Consider the following 23,872-nt stretch of genomic DNA (forward strand, 5'->3'; position numbering starts at 1 on the left):
GAGGGGGAAGCGCGCCCTCCCTTTCGGAAAGGTGTCCAGCCAGGGCAGCCGACGGCGTGAACAGGCCTCCCTCCTCCGGGTGGCTTTCCCCATGAAGGCATGGAGAGAAACTCCATCTCTCGCCCCTCGGGGATAAAGAAGGGATGAGGGAAGGCCGGCGGTGAGAGAGGGCCAACCTCACCGGGAGTCGAGAGCCCCGAAAAGTCCAAGCCATCATCGCGCCGTAGTGGCGGCAGGGGAGGTCGCTGACTCTGCCAGCAGAGCGGCTGATTTGGATCCACTTCAGCTGCTGCTCCCTTCCCTTTCCTTCCCTTTCCTTCCAGCAAAGCCAGCCCCTCCCCCCAGCAACCCCCAGCACCTTCCAGGAGAGCAAAGACAAAAGCTGAAAATGCAACCGGGAGGGGAGGGAGGAAAAAACCACCCCTCAAACCCAGGGAGGACCCGTCAAGGCTGTTGAAAATGTGAAGTCGGGAAGCTGGAAGTAGCTGGTGGCAAAACGAGGGGAGCATCGACCAAAGATACACAAAGTGGGGAGAGGACACTGTCTCCAACCTCTAGCAGCAGCAGCAGCAGCAGCAGCTCAGTAACACGTCCCCAGGAGACTAGCAGGAGCAACACGTGATGTGTCTACTTATCAGGGTGAGAGAGGGAGAGAGTCACTGAGTGTAAGAGGGAGGGAGTGAGGGGGAAGGAGATGAGCGAGAGAAAGGGGCCCACCAAAAAAGCCACTTGAGACTTAGAGGGGTCTCCCACTTTGGGCCCATCTTCCTCCTTCAGGGAGAAGAGGAGGAAGGGAAGTTATTGTGGAGTTGATGAACTTTGCACATCCAGAAACGCCATTTTGATTCCTTTTCCGGAACAACTTTGCATCTCTCTCTTTCTCTCTTTTTTTTTTTTTCCTCCCCCTCTCAAGCCCATCAGTCACCATCAGATCATGTCTCGGCGCAAAGAGGACAACCCCAGCAGAGTCAAACGTAAGTATAAGAATGGAGCTCTGCCTGCCTTTTAACCGACTTGCAGAAAAGTAGCTGTGGCTGAGCGAGAGGGCTTTTTGGAGAACTTTGGGGATTAGTAAGTTTGGTGTTGGGGTTTTTTTTTAAAGTCCTCCTGTTACTCTTTTCGAAGCTCGTGTGAAGAAAAAGTTCGCTGTGGGGCTTTTTTTTTTTTTCCGAAAATCTAGTCGGCAGTGATGATGAGTTTGTGCTGCCTTTTCCCCTCCTCTTTCTCCTCTTCCTCCTCCTCCTCCTCCCCCCTCCCCTTCCTTTGCTCCTTTTCCCTTCCCTGTTGCTGACTCTACCAACCAGCTCCCTGAGAATAGGAGCAGCAGCACCACCAGCGTTTTTGCCTGCAGGACCTGATGCTCATCCATATTAAACCGTCTGAGCTCAGGAATCCGGCCAGATCATCTCCTTCTCCTGCTGCAAAGTTTATTTTTAACCAGGAACTACCAGGACTTGGATGGTGTGCGGACTGCCAGCGAGCACATCTTTTAACGTAACTCCATCTTCCGTCCTCCCCCCCTTTTTCGAGAAGGGTGGGGGGGGAGAGAGAGAGGAGGAGCGTTTTTAAAAACTTTTTAAAACGAATCATCCTTGGATCCTTTTTTTTTTTTTAGAAAAAGCTGAGATGAAGGCGCCCGTTTTAAGGTATAAAAGTTGCATGGGGGAGGGGGGTCCTCTCTGCCAACTTTTCCGTGATCCTTCCGTCGATGGAAGCATCCGTCTGTGTCTTTTAGATTCGTACTTTGATCTTCTCTGTCTGGCCGAGCCTCTGCCTCTCGCTCCCTCCCTCCCTTCCTCCCCTTTCTCTCTGATGAGGTGGGGGGGGGGGGCCTCTCATGGCTGTGTCCTTCCCCCAGGTCCTGGCCATTTTTCCTCTTCCAAAGTTGAACAATCGCTGCTTGTGCCACTTAAAACTTGGGAGTCGACTTTGCTGGAAGCGTTTTCTTCGCCTTGCTTTCCCTTCGGGGTTGTGTTTTTGTCAGGAGCACATCTCCCTGTGTATGTGTGCAACGTACACAACAGGGAGGAAAGACCACACCACACACACACACACACACGAAACATCACGAGTACAGGAAGACGCTGGGCCAGCATCTCAAACAACGAGATTTGTTTCGGGGATATTTGCTTTTTCGCTAGAGTTGTTGAGAGTTTGAAAAGTTTAGCCCGTCGCCTCCTGGACCAAATGATGTGTGTGTGTGTGTCGACTTTTTTTTTCTTTTCCCTCCCCTTTTTGCAGTCCCCATCCCCATCCATGTCTGGATGCACGGGGCCCACTTGGAAGCACACGCGTTAGGGGATGCATAGGTACAGTGTTTATAGCGCGGAAAGATGCTTCCAACTTTTTCTCCCCCCCCCCCAAGTTTTCCAGACGACTTCTGTTTCTCCCCCCCCCACCCCATGTGGTCTCATGGAGATCCATCTCGTCTCTTAGGAAACTGCGACCTTAATGGTTGCTAAGAAGCAGGGAGAGGGGTTTTTTTCGCTCCCCCCCTTCGATCAGCCTTTTTTTTTCCACCCCTCTTTTCTGGATGGCGAAGTGGGGTCGCGTTGGGGATGTAGTTCCTCCCTCGCTCGGCCGGGCAGTTGCTCGTTCCGTGAGCCGGGGCCCTTTTCCGCCGCGAGTACCAACTGGGAAGTTCGTCCTCTCCTTGCGTGTGCTCCTTTTCTCGGAGGAGGGACGGTGAGGCGGTGCAACTCCTGCCCGGCTTCGCTGTTGCAACGGTGCATCGTCGGTTCGACTCAGTTTTGTCCCCGGGCCCGGCCGGGCTGGGCGAGAGGAGGACTTGGTGATGATCAGTTGGTGCTTGAAACTTCCCCTCCCTTCCTCCCTTCCCCCTCCCCCCCCCCCGGTGGGAGTGGGTGGGGAAGAAGGGAGCAGGGTTGAACTTTGGCAGAGTCGAACGGCTCGACGAGTTGCCCGCCTTTCCCCGTTGACGCTAACTTAGCACAGAGTTTAGCACCGACTTCGAACGCGCTCTGCAATGCATCATTGATGGGCTGTAAAAGAGGAGGAGAATGTGTGTGTGTGTGTGTGCGTGTGTGTTTTTCCCTTGCTCAGCAGATTTGGCCTCCCCTTGCGCCTTACTGGTTAGAAGATAGAACGTGAGCCCAGATCCGGACGAGCAGTTCACATTCCATTACGAAATTCTACACGGCTTTAGAGCCAGTACACACTCGGGCACTCTAGTTTGGCGGGGGGGGGGGGGGGGGGGGTAGAAAGACTTTATATCTACCTCTATATAAACGGGCCGCAAAACGTGGCCGGGGTCGTCGCCGAGAGTAGGGAGAAATGATTCCTCATCTCGGCCCCCGAGTTGAGATTCAGCTCGGGACCGGTTGGAAATAATGCTCCTGGATGAGTGATGCTTGGAAAAGCAAGGTAATTGCATCCTGGGACCGAAAAGGGAGATGCTAACGCACAGTTGTTTTGCAAGTTTCATTCAGTAGTAGTTATCGAGCGCTTACTATGTGCCGAACGCTGTACCAAGCGCTTGGAATGTACAAGTTTGTCTTCTGCATTATTCAACATGTTTGACTACAGCCCCCCCCCCCCCCCCCCCCAAAAAGCAGTCACTGTTAAGGGAATGTGCAAGGGAGAGGTCACAGCAATTGGGCCATTTCTTTTCGTTTCCTTTCCTTAAGGCCCTTCAAAGGCATCATTTAAATTTGATTGCTTATTTTAATAAGTAGGTTCAAGGTCTAAAACACAATTTGATCTGATGGTTGTGAGGGTTAAAGAATGTTGCTAAAACATGTGATTTTTGTAGGCACAGAACTCGTTCCTGTGATCCCAGTTAGTGGTTTAGGTGGAGTCGGGGTAAAGGATACTTTTAATGATTCATACTGAGGTGGGCCATGTTAGAGACTAGAGAATATGTGTGTGTGTGTACGTGCATACACATATGTATTCTGGGAAAAATGACCCTTCTTGAGTTTGGATTTCCAAGCAAATTATATCCATCATCTAATCAAGCAGAGAGCCACCACCTCTTTATTGAAGATTAGTAAGAGCCACACCTACTGTTCTCAATTGGTACATAGTGCATCCCATTTTAATGACTTTCACTTTATAATGCTGAAAAATCGCTTCATTTCCTTATCGTTTTTTAAGTAGTTGAAGAGGTGCCTCCCCCCTCCCCAGATATCTTCTCCTTGAAGTGGTTAATGAAACCTATATTTCGATCTTGGGGGCGGGGGGGGAGAAGACTTTCCCTGAATTTTTTTTAAAGAGGAATTTTTATTTCTGGTGTATGCTCCCCGTGTTTCATGTTTTGGTGGAAAGAAGTGATGAGTCAAGTGCTAAAACTTACTCTCTGGATTTTAGGTACTCATGACAAATTCAAAATGGAAGTTGTTTAGGAGAGTTTGTGGTGGGGTGTGTGAGCCTGACTCAGCTGGTACAGGTGCTGCTGCATCTATTCCTGTTTACATGGCTCAGCAAGAGTGACCTTTGGATATCAGGATTTTAATTTTGAATTTTATAAAGACTGACAGTCATGATCACAGTATTGTGGGTCTGCTTCCAGCACCCAGATAATCAATCAATCAACCGATTATATTTGAGATACAATTTGAAAAAAAAAATAGTCATTGCTTGGCCAAAAAGAAAATATTAAAAACTTTGGTCCGGCAGTGTTGAAGGAATATGTGATTTACCTGCCACTTGAAAGTGCCACTTCTGGATCACCAACGGGCTATGATGACTTTGGTACTGCAGTTTCAGTTCTCCGGTTAATGAAACTTGCTAGTAAACCCAATTCTGCCTTTGTTTAGTCCGGAGGGAAGGGAGAAAGAAGGGGGTAGAGGAGGAGCGAACCTAGTCAATCTTGACAATCAGAGGTGAACCCCCTTGATGGTTCTATTCATTATCCTTTTAAAAGTAGGTGGTGCTTAGAAGGTCATAGGATAAGTGTTGCTAAGCAGCTAAACAGAAGGATGCTAAAATTAACCCAGGCATTTTTGTAAGCATTCTGCTCTACAGTACCAATAGCGAGGAAGTTAGTCTTTAAAGTAGGAAGAAAAAAATATACTTTTTTCCCCAATGGTTATGCTCTTCACAGTATTTTGACTGCGTGGAGGTGTCCAAACGCAGCTTGTCTTTTTGCAGAGAGACATCCTCCCAAAATATTTGGGATTTAAAAGAAGAAATCAGATGAACTCAATTTCATGTGGTAATAGCATCCTTATTTGAAACGGGTGTGTTTAAAGTTGTATGTGTGTGTTGTAAATTTGCATTCAAAGGGAAGAAATGCAATATGGTATCAAATTGAGTCCGTCCCTGGTGATGTGAAAAGTTTTCCCTACTTGTGATCAATCATTCCCTTCCCTTAGATTAGGCCTGTGCTCAGCCAAAGGCATTAGGCTTTAGGCTCCTTTTAAAAAGAAATCGTTTTAGCCTCCAAATGGTTCACAACTGATCAGTTCTACATTTTCACAACTCCTCTGGGAAGAAATGGTGAAAAGTTGCTAAAAGTTTCACTTGAGAAGCATCATCCTTTGTAGGGCTTTGAAAATTTCGGCTAGATAAAAATATGCGCTCTGCAGACTGAAGCTACATTATCCCTTGATTAAGAACTGGGGTTACCAAAGTAGAAGGAAGCATGGCCTAGTGAAAAGAATATGGGACCCAGATTTCTAATCCCGGCCCTGCCTGAGACTGCTCTGTGTGTGACCTTGAGCAAACACGGTACCCTCTCTAAGTTTCAGCTCAACTTGCTCTTCTATAAAATAAGGGGTAAGATCCCTGCTCTCTCTCTCTACCTCTGAGACTGAGCCCAACCTGGGTTATCTGTGTCGGATCTGATTATTCTGCATCTATTCTAGTGCCCAGCACAGTGCTTGGCACCTTTTAAGCAAGCACAGCTAGGAGGTGTAATTACTACAAACCTTAATCTGGGGGAATAAACAAGATAGTTGTTCACTTTTGACCCAATGAGCAGGTGAAATTTCAGTGGTGATTTTCCACTCCCAGGTGGGAGGAGCTAAGACATTTTGGGGGTGAAAATGGTATCGTAAGGCCTAGGATTCAAGTCTGAATAAAGAAACAAAGGGATCAAACGTCTGTCTCCGTACACACCCCATGGAACTGGGACACTTTCTACATGGGAGTTATTCCTGTATATCTAAAGGGAATAACCCCATAGGAGGAGGAGAGGCGAGAACCGCCTTCCAAAACAGCTCGTTTTGTTTTTAGGGCACCTTTGCTTTGTTTTCCCAAGGGAGGCAAGGGGGCTGAAGGAGGATACTTTTTGCACATTTCAGTTCTCTGGCCTCTATTGTCGCTGGAAATATGGAAATGGGCAAGGAAGAGACACTCGTGAAATTGAAGGCCCATCTCCTCCAAGAGGCCTTCCCTGACTAAGCCCTCCTTTCCTCTTTTCCCACTCTCTTCTCCGTCGCCCTGACTTGCTCATCTCCCCCCACCCCAGCCCTTAGGCACGTATCTGTAATTTATTTATATTAATGTCTGGCTCCCCCTCTAAACTGTAATGTCGTTGTGGGCAGGGAATGTGGCTGTTTCTTGTTACACTGTACTCTCCCAAGCGCTTAGTCCAGTGCTCTGCACACAGTAAGCACTCAATAAATACAGATGAATGAAATTGGTTATTTTCCGGTGATGGCCTCGAGGCAGACCGTGAGCCCCAAGTGGAACAGGGCCTGTGTCCAACCTGCTCAACTTGTATCTACCCCAGTGCTTAGAAGAGCGAGCGCTTGGCACGTCGTAAACACTTAACAAGTACCAACTCCATTTCAGTTAGTGACCTCTTAGAACAGCGCTCGGCACATAGTAAGCACTTAACAAGTACCAACTCCATTTCAGTTAGGGACCTCGGAGACTGTGTTTGAATTTGTAATGGCAGTCATTGCTGCCTCTCTTCGGGCGATCTTGTTGGTATTGAAAATCTGGTTAGTCAAGGAGAAATCTGGGGAATTGTACCTTCAGGAGGAAGGATGGAAGGATGAAGGGATTCCTCTGAAGCATGCCGGGAAGCTGCAAATTTCCTTGATGGCGGAAGCTGATATTTCAACCGGGAGGGAAGGAAGGAAGAAAAGGGGGGGAAGATGTGGGGAGCAAAAAATCTTGTTTCCTCTAACTTTGTGGTGTGCCTTTTAAAGGTACTTTAGTTGGCCATTTCGCCTGGGCCTACCAATCAGTGAAAGGTGCCTGTGAATAGATGCTTCAAACAAAAGAAGTAGGAGATTGGGTGGGGACTGTTTGTTCAGTGTGATTCAAACAAGTAATGTTAAGGGAATTTGAAAGCCTCTGTAAAGTCCCAGAGACAACATACCTCAGCAAAGATTCATCTGCAGACTCTCTATGCAAAGTTGGTACTGATAGCTGTGATTGAACCCCCCCCACCCCCAAACAGTGCCAAATTTTTAAATCAAGGCTGCGGGGAGGGGGGAGGAGGGAGGTAATTAAAAACTTTTGACAAGTTATTTCATATTTCCCGTTTAAATGTTTCATCAGGTTTTACCAAGGGGAATCTGTAAAGCACTTTGTGTACCGAGTATTTAGAAGGTTTAAAATAGTGCCGGGGTTCATGAACACAGAGTGGAAGCAATGCCATTCAGGATCAGACCTGTGGCTCATGCAGCTCTGCATTCTGTTCCTACTGGTGGCACCAGAAGATATTTGTTAGGAAGAATGATAAAATGGTTGCTTTTCTTCCATAATAATAATAATAATGTTGGTATTTGTTAAGCGCTTACTACGTGCAGAGCACGGTTCTAAGCGCTGGGGTAGACACAGGGGAATCAGGTTGTCCCACGTGGGGCTCACAGTCTTAATCCCCTTTTTCCAGATGAGGGAACTGAGGCACAGAGAAGTGAAGTGACTTGCCCACAGTCACACAGCTGACAAGTGGCAGAGCCGGGATTCGAACTCATGACCTCTGACTCCAAAGCCCATGCTCTTTCCACTGAGCCACGCTGCTTCTCAATCTTCATGGTTGGGTGAGGGAAGGGGGTGTACCTTTTAATAAGCCTAACATTTGCCTCTAATAACCCTCATGGTATTGGGACTTTTTAAAACAACTCTTGGTTTTTTTTAGGCTAGCATGATTGCTTTTTTTTTTTTTAAATGCTACTTAAGTGCTTACTGTGTGCCAGACACTGTACCAAGTGCTGGGGTAGATACAAGCTAGCTCCCACATGGAGCTCACAGTCTTAATTTCTCTTTTAAAGTTGAGGTAACTGAAGCACAGAGAAATTAAGTGACTTGCCCAAAGTCACCCAGCACACAAGTGGCAGAGCCGGGGTTAGGACCCGGGTCCTTCTGACTCCCGGGCCCATGCTCCATCCACTAGGCCACGCTGCTTGCCTGCCTCACTTGGTCATAAAAATAATATAATGTTTCTGCCATTTTAATTTGCTCACGCAGCTCATTAGGTATTGCTAAGCTGTTTCCTTTCGAACATTCCAGATGATTGAAAAAGGGTGAGGTCCTTTGTTTCTGTAAAACAGAAATATAAATCACATCTTTTTTCTTAATAAGTATGAAGACAGGATGCATTTTCATATAGGCCCTCATATCTGTTTTGACCCTAGTTCAGGAAACCTTGATGGGGCTCTAACATTGGCTAAAGCAAAATTGCTTGATGAATTCTGCTCCAAACTGGGGAACTCCTGTATTTCTCATGGTTTTAGACGCTGAACTTTGACAACCAGTTTCTAACTAGAAGTTCATGTAATTGATTGTAGGGAAATAGGGAGACAAAGAATCTGCCATGACATCTTAAAGATACAGGAACATTTTGCTTCTGTTGCTTAATCGTTTGGGTTCTCTTGGACATCTTCTTGAATGCTAAACAGAAACCTGAGAGTGATTTATATGTGATGAATTTGATGTTCTGTCACATGTAGAATGCTGCTCACCCACACAGTTTTTTTTTTTGTTTGTTTCGGTTGTAACCTGGCAAGTAACTGAGCCTCCCTGGGAGTACGCTATCTTCTTTATTTTAAATAGGTGAAGATATTTCATAGCTAGGAGTTGAATATAGGAAAGTTTCAGTAACGTACTTGTTTTCTGTAATTGAAAAAGGAAACATTTCATTATGCTATCCAGTGGCTCCGGGGGGCCTTTGCTAATTACGTCCACTTTTCACTGCCTTCTCAGGGCATAGTTTATACTGTACCAGAGAAATGAGCACATGGATCAAGGGTAAAATTTCAGAGTCCTAATAGTGCTCACTGTTTTGTGCCAGGAGCTGAGCTTAATAACTTTTTTATTTCATTAGTGGTTGAGTTCAGTGGAATCCTGGTCTATGCAGTTTGATTCTTGTTCATCTAAGTCATGTATGTGTAGTTGGTGTTTGTTTTTCCATTTGCTTTACCTTTATTTTGGAGAGGGTTGAATGCTGCAGGAGAAGAAGAATTTTTATAGCATCAAATACAGCGTGATGCGCACTTGGTCCAAATGCTGTTTTCCTGAAACTGTGCAGTTAGTTCCAAAGGTTTCTATTACATGTTCGTTTTCCGATCTAGTTTCAGAGCAGGGTCTATCTGCACCAGTATTTGAAAGTAGTTCTTTGAAAGAATAAAAGTTAACAGCTTTCCAGCACAGCTGTCTAGCACAGCTGTAGCTCAGTTTCCTTATCTAATGTGGAAAAGGAATTTTTAAAAAATCTGAGCAGTCGTGGGCTCTGAGTACAGTCCGTTTTTTAGGGATAGGTAAACTCATCTCAGACCGCTATTCCCATACTTGAGGTTTAATTTAAACTTGAAGCAAGCTTCTTTTTGAAGCGGCGTGGCTTAGTGGAGAGAGCCCGGACTTGGGTGTCAGGGTCGTGGGTTCTAATCTCGGCTCCGCCACTTGGCAGCTGTGTGACTGTGGGCAAGTCACTTCACTTCTCTGTGCCTCAGTTACCTCCTCTGTGGAATGGGGATTAAGACTATGGGCCCCATATGGGACATGGATTCTGTCCAACCTGATTAGCTTGTATCTACCCCAGTACAGTGCCTGGAACATAGTAAGGGCTTACCACATACCGCTGTTATTATTAGAAGGGGACAACCTGATTACCTTGTATCTACCTCAGTGCTTAGAACAGTGCTTGGCGCATAGTAAGCGCTTAATAGGTACCGTCATCATTATTATTATTCTTTTCTGTGAGGGTGTTGGGGTGTGTGTGTGTTTTAAGCATAATCAAGGGAAACTTAACCCGCAGCTTTCTGACTTCATTTATATTCAAATCGTTAAAGTATTTTGATATTCAAAAAGCTAGTAAAGATATTACAATTCATTGTCACCGCCCATAACGATGAGAAATTGCAGCATACCACAAACAACTCAGATATGAGAGTTTCAGGTTTTGAGTGTTGTATTCTAAACTTGGGCAGACACCCTTCTTCCCATCCCCGAGTTGTAATGATCATTCTCCCTTTTGGCTACAATCTAGTGTTGGGTACTTGAGAAAACATAGGAAAAATGTGGTTCCTGCCCTTAAGAAGCTTATGCCTTGTGAGTGTTAGATGTGGGTATAAACTGCTTCACCCTCGTAGATGACTTTTATCTTGCTCCGAAACGACTTGAAAGATTATCATAAATCCCCATGTATATAGCACAGGAGAAGAACCAAAAGGAATGGAGCCGTATTTCTGTTCTCTAGCTGGACAGCAGCTGGATTCATTTCCCTTATTTAACTAAAAAAAAAGAAATCCACCAGTGTAAGAGATGCTTGTTTTGTTTTGTGTAATCTCATGGCCTCAGTGTCAGTCTGAGCCCGACCAGCCACTCGTGGTCATTAGAGATCCCAGAACTGCAGCATGTGCAAGTATAAGGTCATGTCTCCTGAGCCAAAGCAAAGCCAAGGCCTGAAACCCACCTCTCCTACCCTTTTCCTTGAATTATAACCTCAGTCCTCCGTCGCTTCAGGGCACAACCACATTTCAGATGGGGCAGTTACATTCAGTAGAATTGGTAATTTTGGCTTGTTGTTTTTCATTTTTCTTCTCGGTCAAGTTACTGTGTATCGTTGTCCTAGAAAGGAAGAAAACGAAACAGCAGGTAGAGGGGGCAACATGTCACAGATGCATCCATTCTTTCCGTGGTATTTATCGAGGGCATATCGTGGCAAAGCACTGTACTGTAAAGGCTGAGAAAAATAAAATAAATTGTGGTATTTGTTAAGCGCTTACTATGTGCCAAGCACTGTTCTAAGCGCTGGGGGATACAAGGTGATCAGGTTGTCCCTCGGGGGCTCACAGTTTTAATCCCCATTTGACAGATGAGGTAACTGAGGCACAGAGAAGGTAAGTGACTTGCCCAAAGTCACACAGCTGGCAAGTGCATGGTAAGTGATAATAATAATAATGGCATTTGTTAAGCACTTACTATGTGCAAAGCACTGTCCTGAGCCCTGGGGAGGATACAAGGTGACCAGGATGTCCCACGTGGGGCTCACAGTCTTAATCCCCATTTTACAGATGAGGAACTGAGGCCCAGAGAAGTGAAGTGACTTGCCCAAAGTCACTCAGCTGACAGGTGGCAGAGCCGGGATTCAAACCCATGACCTCTGACTTCCAAGCCCAGGCTCTTTCCACTGAGCCACGCCGCTTCTCTTCTTAGATACGGTTCCTGGCCCCCGGCCCCCAAAGGGTCAGTCTGAGAATAAGTGGGGAAACAGGGCTGGGGACAGGCAGGTAAGGAAAGAATGAAAATGCAATAAGGAAAAAAAAAGACTAAGGGACACCCACTCCACTGGGGACCTCAATCGCTCCCAATCTCAGCCCTGTGCCAGTGACGACTCCTAAATCTACCGGCCTAGACCTCTCTCTTTCGGTCTCCCATTTTCTCCTGCCTTCAGGATATCTGTACATAGATTTTCGGCTGACACCTGAAGTTTTAACAGATCCCACACTGGACTTCTCTTCCCACCCGTATCGTAATAATAATGATGTTGATATTTGTTAAGCGCTTACAATGTGCAAAGCACTGTTCTAAGTGCTGGGGGGATACAAGGTGATCAGGTTGTCCCTCATGGGGCTCACAGCCTTCATCCCCATTTTACAGATGAGGTCACTGAGGCCCAGAGAAGTGAAGTGACTTGCCCAAAGTCGCACAGCTGCCAAGTGGCGGACTCTTTCCACTGAGCCACGCTGCTTCTCTATCCCCGCCTCCCAACTTTGCCGTCGTTATGAGCAGTGTCACCGCCATCTGTCTCACAAGCTCGCAACCTTGACATTATCTGCGACTCACCTCTCTCTGTAAACCAGCGTATTCAGCCGGTCACCGAATCCTGTCCTTTCTACCATCACAGCATCTCTAGAATATGCTTCTTCCTCTCTATCCAGATCGCTGCCACGCTGGTCCAATGGAGTCAGAGGTCATGGGTTCAAATCCCCGCTCTGCCGCTTGGCAGCTGGGTGACTCTGGGCAAGTCACTTCACTTCTCTGTGCCTCCAAATAAATAGAATCAAGATAATGTTGGTATTTGTTAAGCGCTTACTATGTGCAGAGCACTGTTGTAAGCGTTGGGGTGGATACAGGGTCATCAGGTTGTCCCACGTGAGGCTCACAGTTTTTAATCCCCATTTTACAGATGAGGTCACTGAGGCCCCGAGAAGTGAAATGACTTGCCCACGGTCACACAGCTGCCAAAGGGCAGAACCGGGAGGTAATATTGGTATTTGTTAAGCGCTTACTATGTGCAGAGCACTGTTCTAAGCACTATCCCGTTAGAAACTAGCATGCGTACTTTGCTCCTCTAATACCAACCTACTTACTGAACCTCGATCTTAGCTCTCTAGTCATTGACCCCTTGCTCACGCTTTCCTGCCCGCAGCCCCCTTCCCCGTCGTGTCTGACAGATTATCAAGCCTCCCTGTCTTAAAAGCCCTACTGAAACCACATCTCCTCCAGGAAGCCTTCCCCGCCTTTCCTCTCGTCTCCCTACCGCATTCTCCCCATGCCCTTAAGTTTGTACTCCCTAAGCTCTTCGGTAATAATAATAGTTGTGGTATTTATTTAGCATTTACTGTGTGCCAGTCACTCTGCTAGGCACTGGGGTGAATGCGAGCAAATGGGCTTAGACACAGTACCCGCCCCTTATGGGGCTCGCAATCTCAATCCCCCTTTTCCAGCTGAGGTAACTGAGGCCCAGAGAAGTGAAGTGACTTGCCCAGGGTCACGCAGCAGACAGGTGGCGGAGGCAGAATTAGAACCCATGACCTGCGGACTCCCAGGCCCGTGCTCTATCCGCCACGCCATCTTGCTTCGGGTGCTTGGATGCGCCGCCTCCTCTCCACCCCACCGGCACTTCTGTACATGTCATTCCACTCCATTTCTTCCCCTTACCTGTAATTTACGCTAACGTCTGCCCGTCCCACTGGACTGTAAGCTTCTTGGAGGCCGGATCGGCTTCCCAGCTCCATTGGACCCTCCCACGGGCTTGGTGCAGTGCTCTGGACGCAGTAAGTGCTTAGTAGATACCATTATTTAATCGATTCAATGCACTAAGAGCAATATTGCGGCTAGAGGAGCGGGGTTTCGGGCTCCTTGCCACTCCGGTGTCTGACAGTTGGAACCACCTATGTCCTGAAGGTTTAACTGGCCTGTTGCTGCTGCTCCACCCTCAGCCCGACCCCGCGAGGCTGGAGAGGTGACGGGCCGATGGGTGTCCCGAAGGTGGAGGGAGCCGGCGGTCCCTGTCACGGGCCTCGGAGGCCTGATGGTACCAGGGACTAGCGGGGCCTGACGTCTGTCTCCGTGTGCCTCGTGACTATGTAAGGTTATCTCGACCGCTGTGATTACCATCAAGCGATCACATATTCTTAGCGATAATAGCAATAATAATGAATTAACCATTTATTTTGGTGCCGGGCCTGTGCCGGGATAGACCTGATGCGGTCAGATCGTACACAGTCCCAATCCTATAGGGAGCTCACAGTCTCGGGCGGAGGCACAATAGATATCGAACCCCCATTTTAAAGAGGAGGAGCCGGAGGCTCAGAGAAGCACGGTGACTTGCTCAGGGTCACCCAACAAGCAGACGACGGAGGCAGGATTCAGACCCGGGTCTCCTGACTCCCAGTCCTCCGTTCTTTCCACTCCACCACGCTGCTTCTTCCCTAGCCATTTCACAGCTCCCGAGATTGGATGTGTTCTTGCACAGAAAACCTTCACGGCAATGACCGACTGGTTTTCTCTGTGTGGGAAAGACCACTCTGTCAAATTGGGTTCAGCGCGGGGGCTTGGGAACTGGTTATTCATTTATATAAATGCCTGGTGAAGCAGTGATCTACCAAACTGTTAATTAGCAGGTAGCTCCCATTCAGAATTTCCAATCCTGTTATGTGTGGGCTCTGAATCATTTTTCTGAATCCTCCACTTCTTTGTAAGTGAAATATAACAGCGTATATTATATTTGTCGGGAGAATGCTGGGTAACCTTCGAAGGAAGTCTCCCGATCAGGAGTGGGAAAGTCTTTCCTCATATGTAAATCTTTGGGACTCACTCAAATGTTGGCTACTTCAAGCATGAGTTGCCTTGGCCTGTATTTTATGACGTCATCAATCCAATAATTCCAGGAGGGCCTCAAGTATGGATGCGTCTGAGTGAAGGCCCGCTACTACCAAATCAGACCAAGATGATGATTGAAAAGAAAAATGAATCCAGAAAAGAGCCCCGGCTTGGGAGTCAGAGGTCATGGGTTCGAATCCTGCCTCTGCCACTTGTCAGCTGTGTGACTGTGGGCAAGTCACTTTACTTCTCTGGGCCTCAGTGACCTCATCTGTAAAAGGGGGGTTAACTGTGAGCCTCACGTGGGACAACCTGATTACCCTGTATCTACCCCAGCGCGTAGAACAGTGCTCTGCACATAGTAAGCGCTTAACAAATACCAACATTATTATTATTATTATTTCTCCTGGCTAACTTGCCATTTGCCACTTCAGTGAGAAGAGAATATGCTGATGGGTTTTTGGCCTAAAGATCCTGAACGTTATTTTAATACTGTCTGTATTGAAACCGTATCCATAGTTTAGCTCTTCCAGGATGACGGATCACCCCAAATACTATCAGCGCCTTCTTGAGGTTTAAATCACCTGTTCCCTGTGGGCATATGCAGCCCCACTCCCACACCTTCGACCACCGACCTTGGCAATACTGAGTGAACCTGCGCTCTTAGAGGGTCTTGGGTTTGTTTTGCTTTACATAGACATTTTTCTAAAAAAAAGTTGACCAGGGTTGTCACTCCCTTTCTCCTCCCTCCCCCATTTTTTAATACTGGATTGCATCGGTAGACTTAAAAGTCTTGAACCCAGCCTCGCCATACAAGAATTCATTTAACACTGCCTTTCTCACAGGGCGTCCTTAGCGTGAGGAGAGGAACACGTATGTTTCTTTCATCTGTGGGCTTAGTTTGCGGTCCTCCGCAAACATTGTGCCTGAAATGCTTAAAAGGTGAGAAGGGGAGCACTTGGGAGCCAGAGGCCTAGGTAATTATAATGTGGCACTTACAATGTGCCAAGCACTAGGGTGGATACTAGATAATCTGGTTAGTTCCAGCCCCTGGCCCACATGGGGCTCACAATCTAAGAAGGTGGAGAGTAGCTGTTTGCTCCCCATTTTACAGCCGAGAAAACTAAGGCACAGAGAAGGTGACTTGTCTAAGATCACACAGCAGGCAAGCGGCAGAGCCGGGATTAGAACCCAGGTCCTCTGACTCCCGGGCCCGTGCTCTTTCTACTAGGCCACACTGCTTCTTGATTTTCTTGATTTGGTCTCGTACTGACGTTGCCTAGCTGATATTTAAGGTCCACTCTTTAGCATCTTCAATATACTTAGCTGGCTCATTTTTAGATCTGGAATAATAATGTTGGTATTTGTTAAGTGCTTACTGTGTGCAGAGCACTGTTCTAAGCGCTGGGGTAGATACAGGGTCATCAGGTTGTCCCACATGAGGCCCACAGTTAATCCCCATTTTACAGATGAGGTCACTGAGGCCCAGAGAAGTTAAGTGACTTGCCCACAGACACACAGCTGACAAGTGGCAGAGCCTGGATTCGAACTCATGACCTCTGACTCTCAAGCCCGTGCTCTTTCCACTAAGCCACGCTGCTTCCCATAATATTACTCCCCTTATACAAAGTAAAACGATTTACTCAATTCCCTCTTCATTGACGTTTCTCGGCACCAAGCTCAGTGTCAAGTAAGGCTCACCTGCACTTTAAAATGTTGCTGCCTTTATGCCGTTTTTAATAATAGTGGTATTTAACTGCCTACTATGTGCCAGGCTCTCTACTGAGCACTGAGGTGGAGGCAAGCAAATAGGATTGGATGCAGGTGTGTGATTTTAGGGCAAGGCCACTTCACTTCCCTGTGCCTCAGTTACCTCAGCTGTGAAATGGGGATTAAGAGTGTGAGCCCCATGTGGGACAGGGACTGCCCTGATTAACATTGCCTGGCACATGGTAAGTGCTCAACGAGAACTATTATTCTTTTTATTTTAACGGATCCGAAGTGGTGATGACGATTCCTTTATTTGCTTCCTCAATCTAGGTATCGGCCCAGTAGATCGTCTTGTCAACCCAGTTGTATCATTATTTGTGGTTTCTGTGAAAACCTTCATCTAATTTTCACCCCTGTAATGGTACCTACATTTCTCTGACTTCTCTCTTAGCATGCCAAGAAGGAGACACGTCACCTAGCCCTTCTCCGAAGTAATTCCGGTTTAGAATTACTAGGAAAGAGACTCCCTAGAGGAGATTGCATGGAATCACATTAGTTGATTATATTGTTGAACTCCTCCAAGCGCTTAGTAGGGTGCTCTGCACACAGTAAGTGTTCAGTACATACAGTTGATTACTTTTTTGAAAAGCCAAAGGGTTAAGTGGGTGAAAGTTGCTCGGGGCCCGGTGCACAAAATCCAGTGTCAGTAAGGTGACGTGGCGTGTCCAGAGCAAGGGGAATGAAAGGAAGTAGTAGCCAAATAGGGTGTCCCTCGGCCACCTGGGCCAGAGAGTAGCACACCACAACCTGCTCTGTGGCATGTCAGTTCCTAGCTGCTGGTCGGCCACGACACCTTCCATGGTCCCTGCTGCTTGGTTTTAAAAGCTCCAGCTTCTTGGTCAGGAAGAGAAGGCGAAGTGGGTCTCCAGAGTAAAAGCAGAAACTTCAGAGCTGAGGGACGAGTGTCGGTGACTGACCTGATTCCACAGGCAGTGCATAGGGTTGACCTCCTACTTGAATTTCCCCTGGATCTGTACCGAACATCCCGATGGCTTGTTTGCAGCAGGAGATTAAAAATTGCAGGTTTTCAGTGAGAGTGTACTTTGCTTCTAAGGATTTCAGAGTGATGTCAGATAGTCTAGAGCCGGGGCTACTTACTGAGGATAAACGGCACACATCTTTTTGCCGTGCCATCTTGAAATTTGGGGCACGAAGACACTAATTCTGGGAACTTCTCTTTGCCATCAGAAAATGGATGTGTTGCATCAAATTGAGCATGTCTAGTCATGTTGCTGTAATCAGTTTTGAGACTAAGAATGGGTTCCCCCTAATTCCTGCCTTTCAGAAGGCCTATGCGCAGCTTTGAATGAATAGACTTGGCCGGGTGTGTTCCAAAACGATCCCTCTCGTCGACATCAGTTTCTTTCCATCCTGACACTGGGGAGAAACTAAATCACAAATGTCTGCCTGGGTGTGCCTTTGTATTTTCAGTCTAGAAGACATTATGGACTATTTGGGATTGCTAAAATTTCTCTACTTGGAGAAAATTTGGAAGAGTACAAGCCCTGTTTATCCTCCTGTTTCCTTGACAGTAAGTAGAAATGACCAAGGGACCATTCAGCTAGTGTCTTTTTAGGAGAGGGGGCAAAGCTAGTGAGTTGCTTGAAACTTTATTAGGTGTTCTGTTAACATTTTCCCATCCCAGGAGCCCTCCAGAAGTTCAGCATCTGTCTGAGACCTCAGAAAATTGGTATGGGCAGATCTTTTCATTCTTGTTAGGCCCTGCAGTGTTAAAACTCAACCCCCCCCCCCCAAAAAAAAACTTGTCCTGCGTTTCAGCCTAGAAACTTGTTAATTGCCAGGGACCTTGCCTGTTTCATTTGCTTTTACACTGCTACTAGAGTATTCTGCTCGTGTGAACACTTGATGTAAAAATTCAGTTTAAATGTGTTTTTTTTTAAATGGTATTTGTTAAGCAATTACTATATGCCAGGCACTGTACTAAGTGCTCGGGTAGAGACAGGATAATCAGGTTGGATACAGTTCAGGTCCCACATGGGGCTCACGGTCTTAATCCCCATTTTATAGACGAGGTAACCGAGTCACAGAGAAATTCAGTGACTTGCCCAAGTTCACGAAGCAGATAAGCGGCGGAGCCGAGATCGGAAAACAGCTCCTCCCGATTCCCAGGCCCACGTGCTATCCAATATAGGGAGCGTTTTTGTTAGAAATGGCAGAAAGATGACAATCAGAAATGGGGTGGACAGAAAATAGCCCAATCTGGCCTGCCCTAGCCATGACCCGGATGGATTTCCACGACTGTGCTGATCGGAACAGAGTGGGATTCTGAAATTCTGAAAGGGGCGGGGAGAGGGGATGAGGGGTGCTCTCCCTCTGTGCATTTGGTTTCTACGTGTAACGACAAGTCCCAGTGGCCAGTGGAGGTAACCGGTCTGTGTGAAGTCACTGTGCATTTACAGCTGCATCCCGCTGGCCTGACCGTGCCTGCTCTTCTCACCCATTTTCCCTGTATTCAATGAGAAGAGGTGGGAAGGGCAAGAGGGAAGCCCCCGGAAGTGTCAGAAGGACTCAGTCAAGCTCAGCTTTAGCCCGCTTGTATGCTGACCCAAGCCTTTCAGTCAGTCAGTCGCCATTACTCAGCGCCTTCTGGGGAGAGAACAGTGGACCCTGGAGTTAGGAGACATGTTCCCATCCCTCACGGATTTTAGAATCTAACAGGGCAACAGGCAGTAAAATAATTTACAGGCAGGTGGAAGAAGGAAAAAGGGATATGTGTGTGCGTTAATGCTGAAGCAGTATGGCATGGAAGGCATGTGATCCTCTCAGAGGTTCTAAGCACATCAGTTCCCAGAAGGCACCAAAGTGACAGTTGGAATGACCTGGGGTGGGGGAGGGGGAGAGGAAGTAGATATTAAATGGGGAAGACTTCCTGGAAGAGAGGTGGTTTCAGAAGGGCTTTGAAACTGTGGAGAGCTGTGGTCTCTGGATTTGAAGGCCGAGGGAGCTTTAGGGAAAGACACGAGCAAGAGGAAAGTGGCAGGAGAGATGAGAATGAGATCCAGTGACTAGGTTAGCTTGAGAGGAGTGAAATGGGTGAACTGGGTGGTGGTGGGAGGAAAGTGGACTATGTAGGAGGGAGAGGGCCTTGCAGCTAATGGTCAGAGACTTCGGCCTGACGCGATGAGGAGTGGGCAGCGACTGGCCGTTTTTGAGGAGAGGGGAGAAGGATCAGCCAGGGAAGGAAAGAGGAGAACTGCTTCAGTAAAACCAAGGTTTCCGGAAGAAGGGACTGATCCACAGTGTTGGAAGCAGCCTAGAGGCCGAGGAAGATTTTGCATGCTCATTGGCAACCTTGGAGAGAAAATGGCCTCAGTGGAGTGAAGAGGGCAGAAACTGTATCTTTGAGGGTCAAAGAGAGCTGTCTGAAGGCTGACGGGGGAGGAGTTACAATAAAGTGCATGTTTGAAAAAGAAGAGAGTGTGGGAGTAAGCTGGTACATGATTTAAAAATGGGGATGATTCCTTTTTTGAGTCCCAGTAGCTGAGGTGACATTGAAGTGGGTCGAAGCCATCTTGGGCTGGAATCGATTCCGTGATGACCTAAGCTTCCCTTGTTGTACTGTACTCTCCCAAGAGCTTAGTACAGTGCTCTGCACACAGTAAGCGCTTCATAAATACCGTTGATTGAGCAGTTGTCTTCAGGCTCCTCCAGCTTCAACACCTTTTTGGGCTCTTTAATTATAAATAGTGTACAAAATGCCATCCAAATGCCTTAAAAAGCAGAAATAGCATGCCTTCAATTTCTGAAGAATTGGAGGACTACACATTAGGCATTAGAGAAGCAGCATGGCTCAGTGGAAAGAGCTTGGGCTTCGGAGTCAGGTCATGGGTTCGAATTCCGGATCTGCCACTTGTCAGCTTTGTGACTGTGGGCGAGTCACTTAACTTCTCTGGGCCTCAGTTCCCTCATCTGCAAAAGGGAGATTAACTGTGAACCTCACGTGGGACAACCTGATTACCCCGTATCTACCCCAGCGCATAGAACAGTGTTCTGCACATAGTAAGCGCTTAACAAATACCAACATTATTATTATTATTAGGCATTTTGGAGTTTCATTTTGCCAGGGATTCCGTTAGCAAATCTGGTGAAGCCCGTGTTGATTTTATGTTTTGGAAATCGAACCTTTATGTTGTCCGGTGTGGACAATCGATTGTCGATCACATACCTCCCGTGTGTTGGTTATCTGCAATACAGGTGGTAGAAAAGTTTTGGGATTAGTTAGTTCTCTGATGCTGTAAGAGTGCACACTTAAGGTTTGGTGAAAGAGAGATGTCTAAATGAGGTACGATTGAAATGAGGTACGATTGGGTACGATTGAAAGAAGCCGTATAGGCAGCAGGGGAATAAGAGACCCCGCTGACCAACAGAAGCATTGGGAAGAGAGATTTATTTTATTTTATTTTATTTTTTTTAAAGCTACAGTCTCCTCCCCGGCACCCGAATTTCTGGAATGACTGCTTCTTAGGATAAGTAGGTAGTTTGGAGTCCAGGCCCATTCCCTGCATGCCTTCTTTCTTCAGATCACGTTGAAATGGTGAGTAATCAGCATTTAGTGAGTACCAACCCTGTGCTACTTAACTTACTCAGTTGGAGTTGACCTTTGTTCTCTATCTGTTTTTTTTTTTTTTGTACTCTGCTTTTCCCATTTCGGTTATTTGATCTCTGTCCCTGTCAACATCACATCCACTTCTTCAGTGCTCAGCCCTGCCCCATGAGCTTTTTGGACTCTTTTTAGTAGTCGATGAAGATGATTCCCAGCTCCACGGTGGTCCGTGTGGGTGAACGGACTAATTGCCTTTTGATGGTCTGAGCCTCGGCCTCACCACCTCTGGATACCATTCTCGGCCGTACGCAGTCGACTTTGCTTTCGTGCCTCACTTTCCTCGTCTATAAAAATACTTACAGGAGTGTGGCGAAGGCGATCCCCCCTCTAGTCTGTAAATCGTTAGAGGCAGGGAAAGCGGCTGCTGATCCTGTCGTACTCTCCCAAGCGCTTAGTACAGCGCTCCGCACTTAGCGCTCAGTAAATACCATCGATTGATCCAACTGAACTCTGTTGAGCTCTCTGCAAGTAGAAATGCCACATAGGTGCAGAGTCGTTGCCCGTATTACATGTAAATAGACACGTCTCAGACTGGGCGGCTCTCCCCTTCCCCTGCTTTCTTCTCCTGAACTTCTCCAGAATTCATCCAGAAAAATCAGTGCTATCTTCACTATCCAGGAGAAGTAGAACGGGCTGAATGGAAGAAGGCTTTTTTGTAGGCTCCAGTGCAGGGCTATCAGGGAGAAGGTGGGGAGAAAGTCGAGGGAACTGGAACTCACCAGGGGAGACTGGGTGGTAGGGGAATGGGAGAGAGGAAAACAAGAGGAGGAGGAAGAGGAAAGCGTGCCCTGTGGCCAATGATGCCTGCGACTGGCAAATGCTTACCCTCGATAGTATCCAAAGCCACGAACGCCAGGCCAGAGAACAAAACAAGCCTTTCCCCATCATAATCGTGGGAGACTTTCTGTAGGATCTGGGGTCAGTGTGATGTTCCCTGAATGTATCACTTGGTGGTACTCTGATCTCATAATTCATTTTGGCTGAGGAACTTTGATATTCCTGCCTTAGGCTGTGGGTCTTGCTCTCCTCCACAAATTTTTTTTGTTTTGTTTTAGTCTCATTTTGAAGCCTTAAAAGTGACCTGTAGTAAGATTTTTTTTTTTAAAATGTCCTGGCTTGGACTTTAGCAGGGATTCAAAAGGGGCAGGAGGAGTCCAAGTGTTTTGGACAATCTTGGGTGAGTTATCTAATCAATGGTATTTATAGAACGCTTCCTGGGTACAGAGCACTGTAATAACTGCTCGGGAAAGTACTGTACGACAGAGCTGGTAGGCATGTTCCCTGCCCACAAGGATCTAACTGTTTCCTACTTCAATTTCCTCTTATGAAATAGAGAAAACCTGTCTTTGGCCACTCTACCATCCTTCTGCTTATCCCCTAAAGCACCCGTAACATATTCAGGTACCTTGAACTCCCTGGAATGAGTTGAGTACCGAGTGGTTCTGCCGGATCGCAAGCTCCTCGAGAGCAGGAATAATGTCTACTAATTCTACCGTACTCTTAGCACGGTCATTTCTGCATTAGAGAACAGTGCTCCTCACACAGTTGACACTTGATGAATATTATTGATCGGTATTCTCAAAGGACAATGAGCTGCATTTCAAAGCACCTGCAAGGGACACCTCAAAATTTGGAGCTCAGGTCTAACCTGAGGCCTTGAAGCCAGTGACATTTTAGTTTTCTCTATATGTTCTCTTCAGGCCCTATAGCCCACTGGGAATGGGCCTGAAGAGAACATATCCAACAGACAGTTACTCTCTCCCCACCCCCTTCAAAGGCTTATTGAAGGCATATCTCCTCCAAGAGGCCTTCCCTAGCAAAGCGCTCTTTTCCTTTTCTTCCACTCCCTTCTGCATCGCCCAGACTTGCTCCTTTTATTCATCCCCACTTCCACCCCCACGGCACTTACACACATATTCCTAATTCGTTTATATTAATGTCTGTCTCCCCCTCTAGACTCTCCGCTCATTGTGGGCAGGGAATGTGCCTGTTATACGCTCCCAAGCGCTTAATACAGTGCTCTGCCCACAGTAAGCACTCAGTAAATGACAACCTGATTCCCCTGTGTCTACCCCAGCGCTTAGAACCGTGCTCGGCACAAAGTAAGCGCTTAACAAATACCAACATCATTATTATTATTAGTAGTAGTAAATACGATTCGATTTATTGAATGCATTCTATTAAGCACATTGAATTAACCCATCACTTTTCTCCTGGAAAATCTCCAAGTGCTTCATAAAAGTCTCATTTAATCTGACATCTTTGGGAGCTCAGAATGGGTAAACTATCCGGAGAAGCAGCGTGGCTTAATGGAAGGAGCACGGGTCTGGATTTTAATCCCTGCTCAGACACTCGCCTGCTGTGGAACCTGGGGGAGGTCACGTAACTTCTGTGCCTGAGTTTCCTTATCTTTAAAATGGGGGAATAAATGCCTCTTCTTCCCCATAGAGTGTCAGCCCGTTGTGGGACGGGGACTGTGCCTGACGTGATTATCTTGTATCTCTCCCAACACTTTAATACAGTGTTTGCTTGACGTGCAGTAAGTGTTTAACAAATACCACCGTTATCATTGTTATTATTAGTCTCATTTTTTTTTCCATCAAGGGAAACTGAGAAAAAGTGCTATTTTTGCAAGTAAGTGTAAATCCTTGTTTCCCCATTGGATTTTGCCCACACCAGCCCTGTCTCTCTCTTTATGTCGGCATCCCGATACTCTGATCTTCACTAAGCCATCGCCCAAAGAGAGTGACACCTCTCCCAATTTTTGCCCACCAGGCTGGTTGGTCTGCTGCTGGGGTCTCCCAGCAGCCCCCTGCTAGGTCTCATTGTTTGAACTCATGCCTCCCCATGCCTTTAAGTAGGTTTTTTTCTGTGTGCTCTCTGAGCTTGCAGGGACCTTGTTCTGGTCCTTTTACAGCAGCTGCTTGGGCTTGGCCTAGTGGCAAGAGCATGGGCTTGGAGGATGTGGGTTCTAATCCCGGCTCCAGCACGTGTCTGCTGTGTGACCTTGGG

The 23,872-nt window shown here is 47.0% G+C and overlaps 1 protein-coding gene across 6 annotated transcripts in view; it reads left to right on the forward strand.

The window, feature by feature from the left end:
* Positions 1–378: 378 nt before the first annotated feature.
* RREB1 (ras responsive element binding protein 1) overlaps positions 379–23,872 on the forward strand; it is a 163,827-nt gene continuing 140,333 nt past the window's right edge. For 3 of the 6 annotated variants that reach the window (XM_029053753.2, XM_029053749.2, XM_029053756.1), the window contains exons 1-2: positions 691–974; positions 20,674–20,791. The gene's annotated coding sequence lies outside the window, so the exon portion shown is untranslated. Of the gene's footprint in view, positions 640–690; positions 975–1,305; positions 1,647–20,673; positions 20,792–23,872 lie in introns of those variants that run through there. The other 3 variants (XM_029053745.2, XM_029053746.2, XM_029053750.2) reach the window with 3 other exon arrangements.

This window comes from Ornithorhynchus anatinus, chromosome X3, assembly GCF_004115215.2.
Source record: "Ornithorhynchus anatinus isolate Pmale09 chromosome X3, mOrnAna1.pri.v4, whole genome shotgun sequence".
Classification (NCBI taxonomy): domain Eukaryota; kingdom Metazoa; phylum Chordata; class Mammalia; order Monotremata; family Ornithorhynchidae; genus Ornithorhynchus; species Ornithorhynchus anatinus.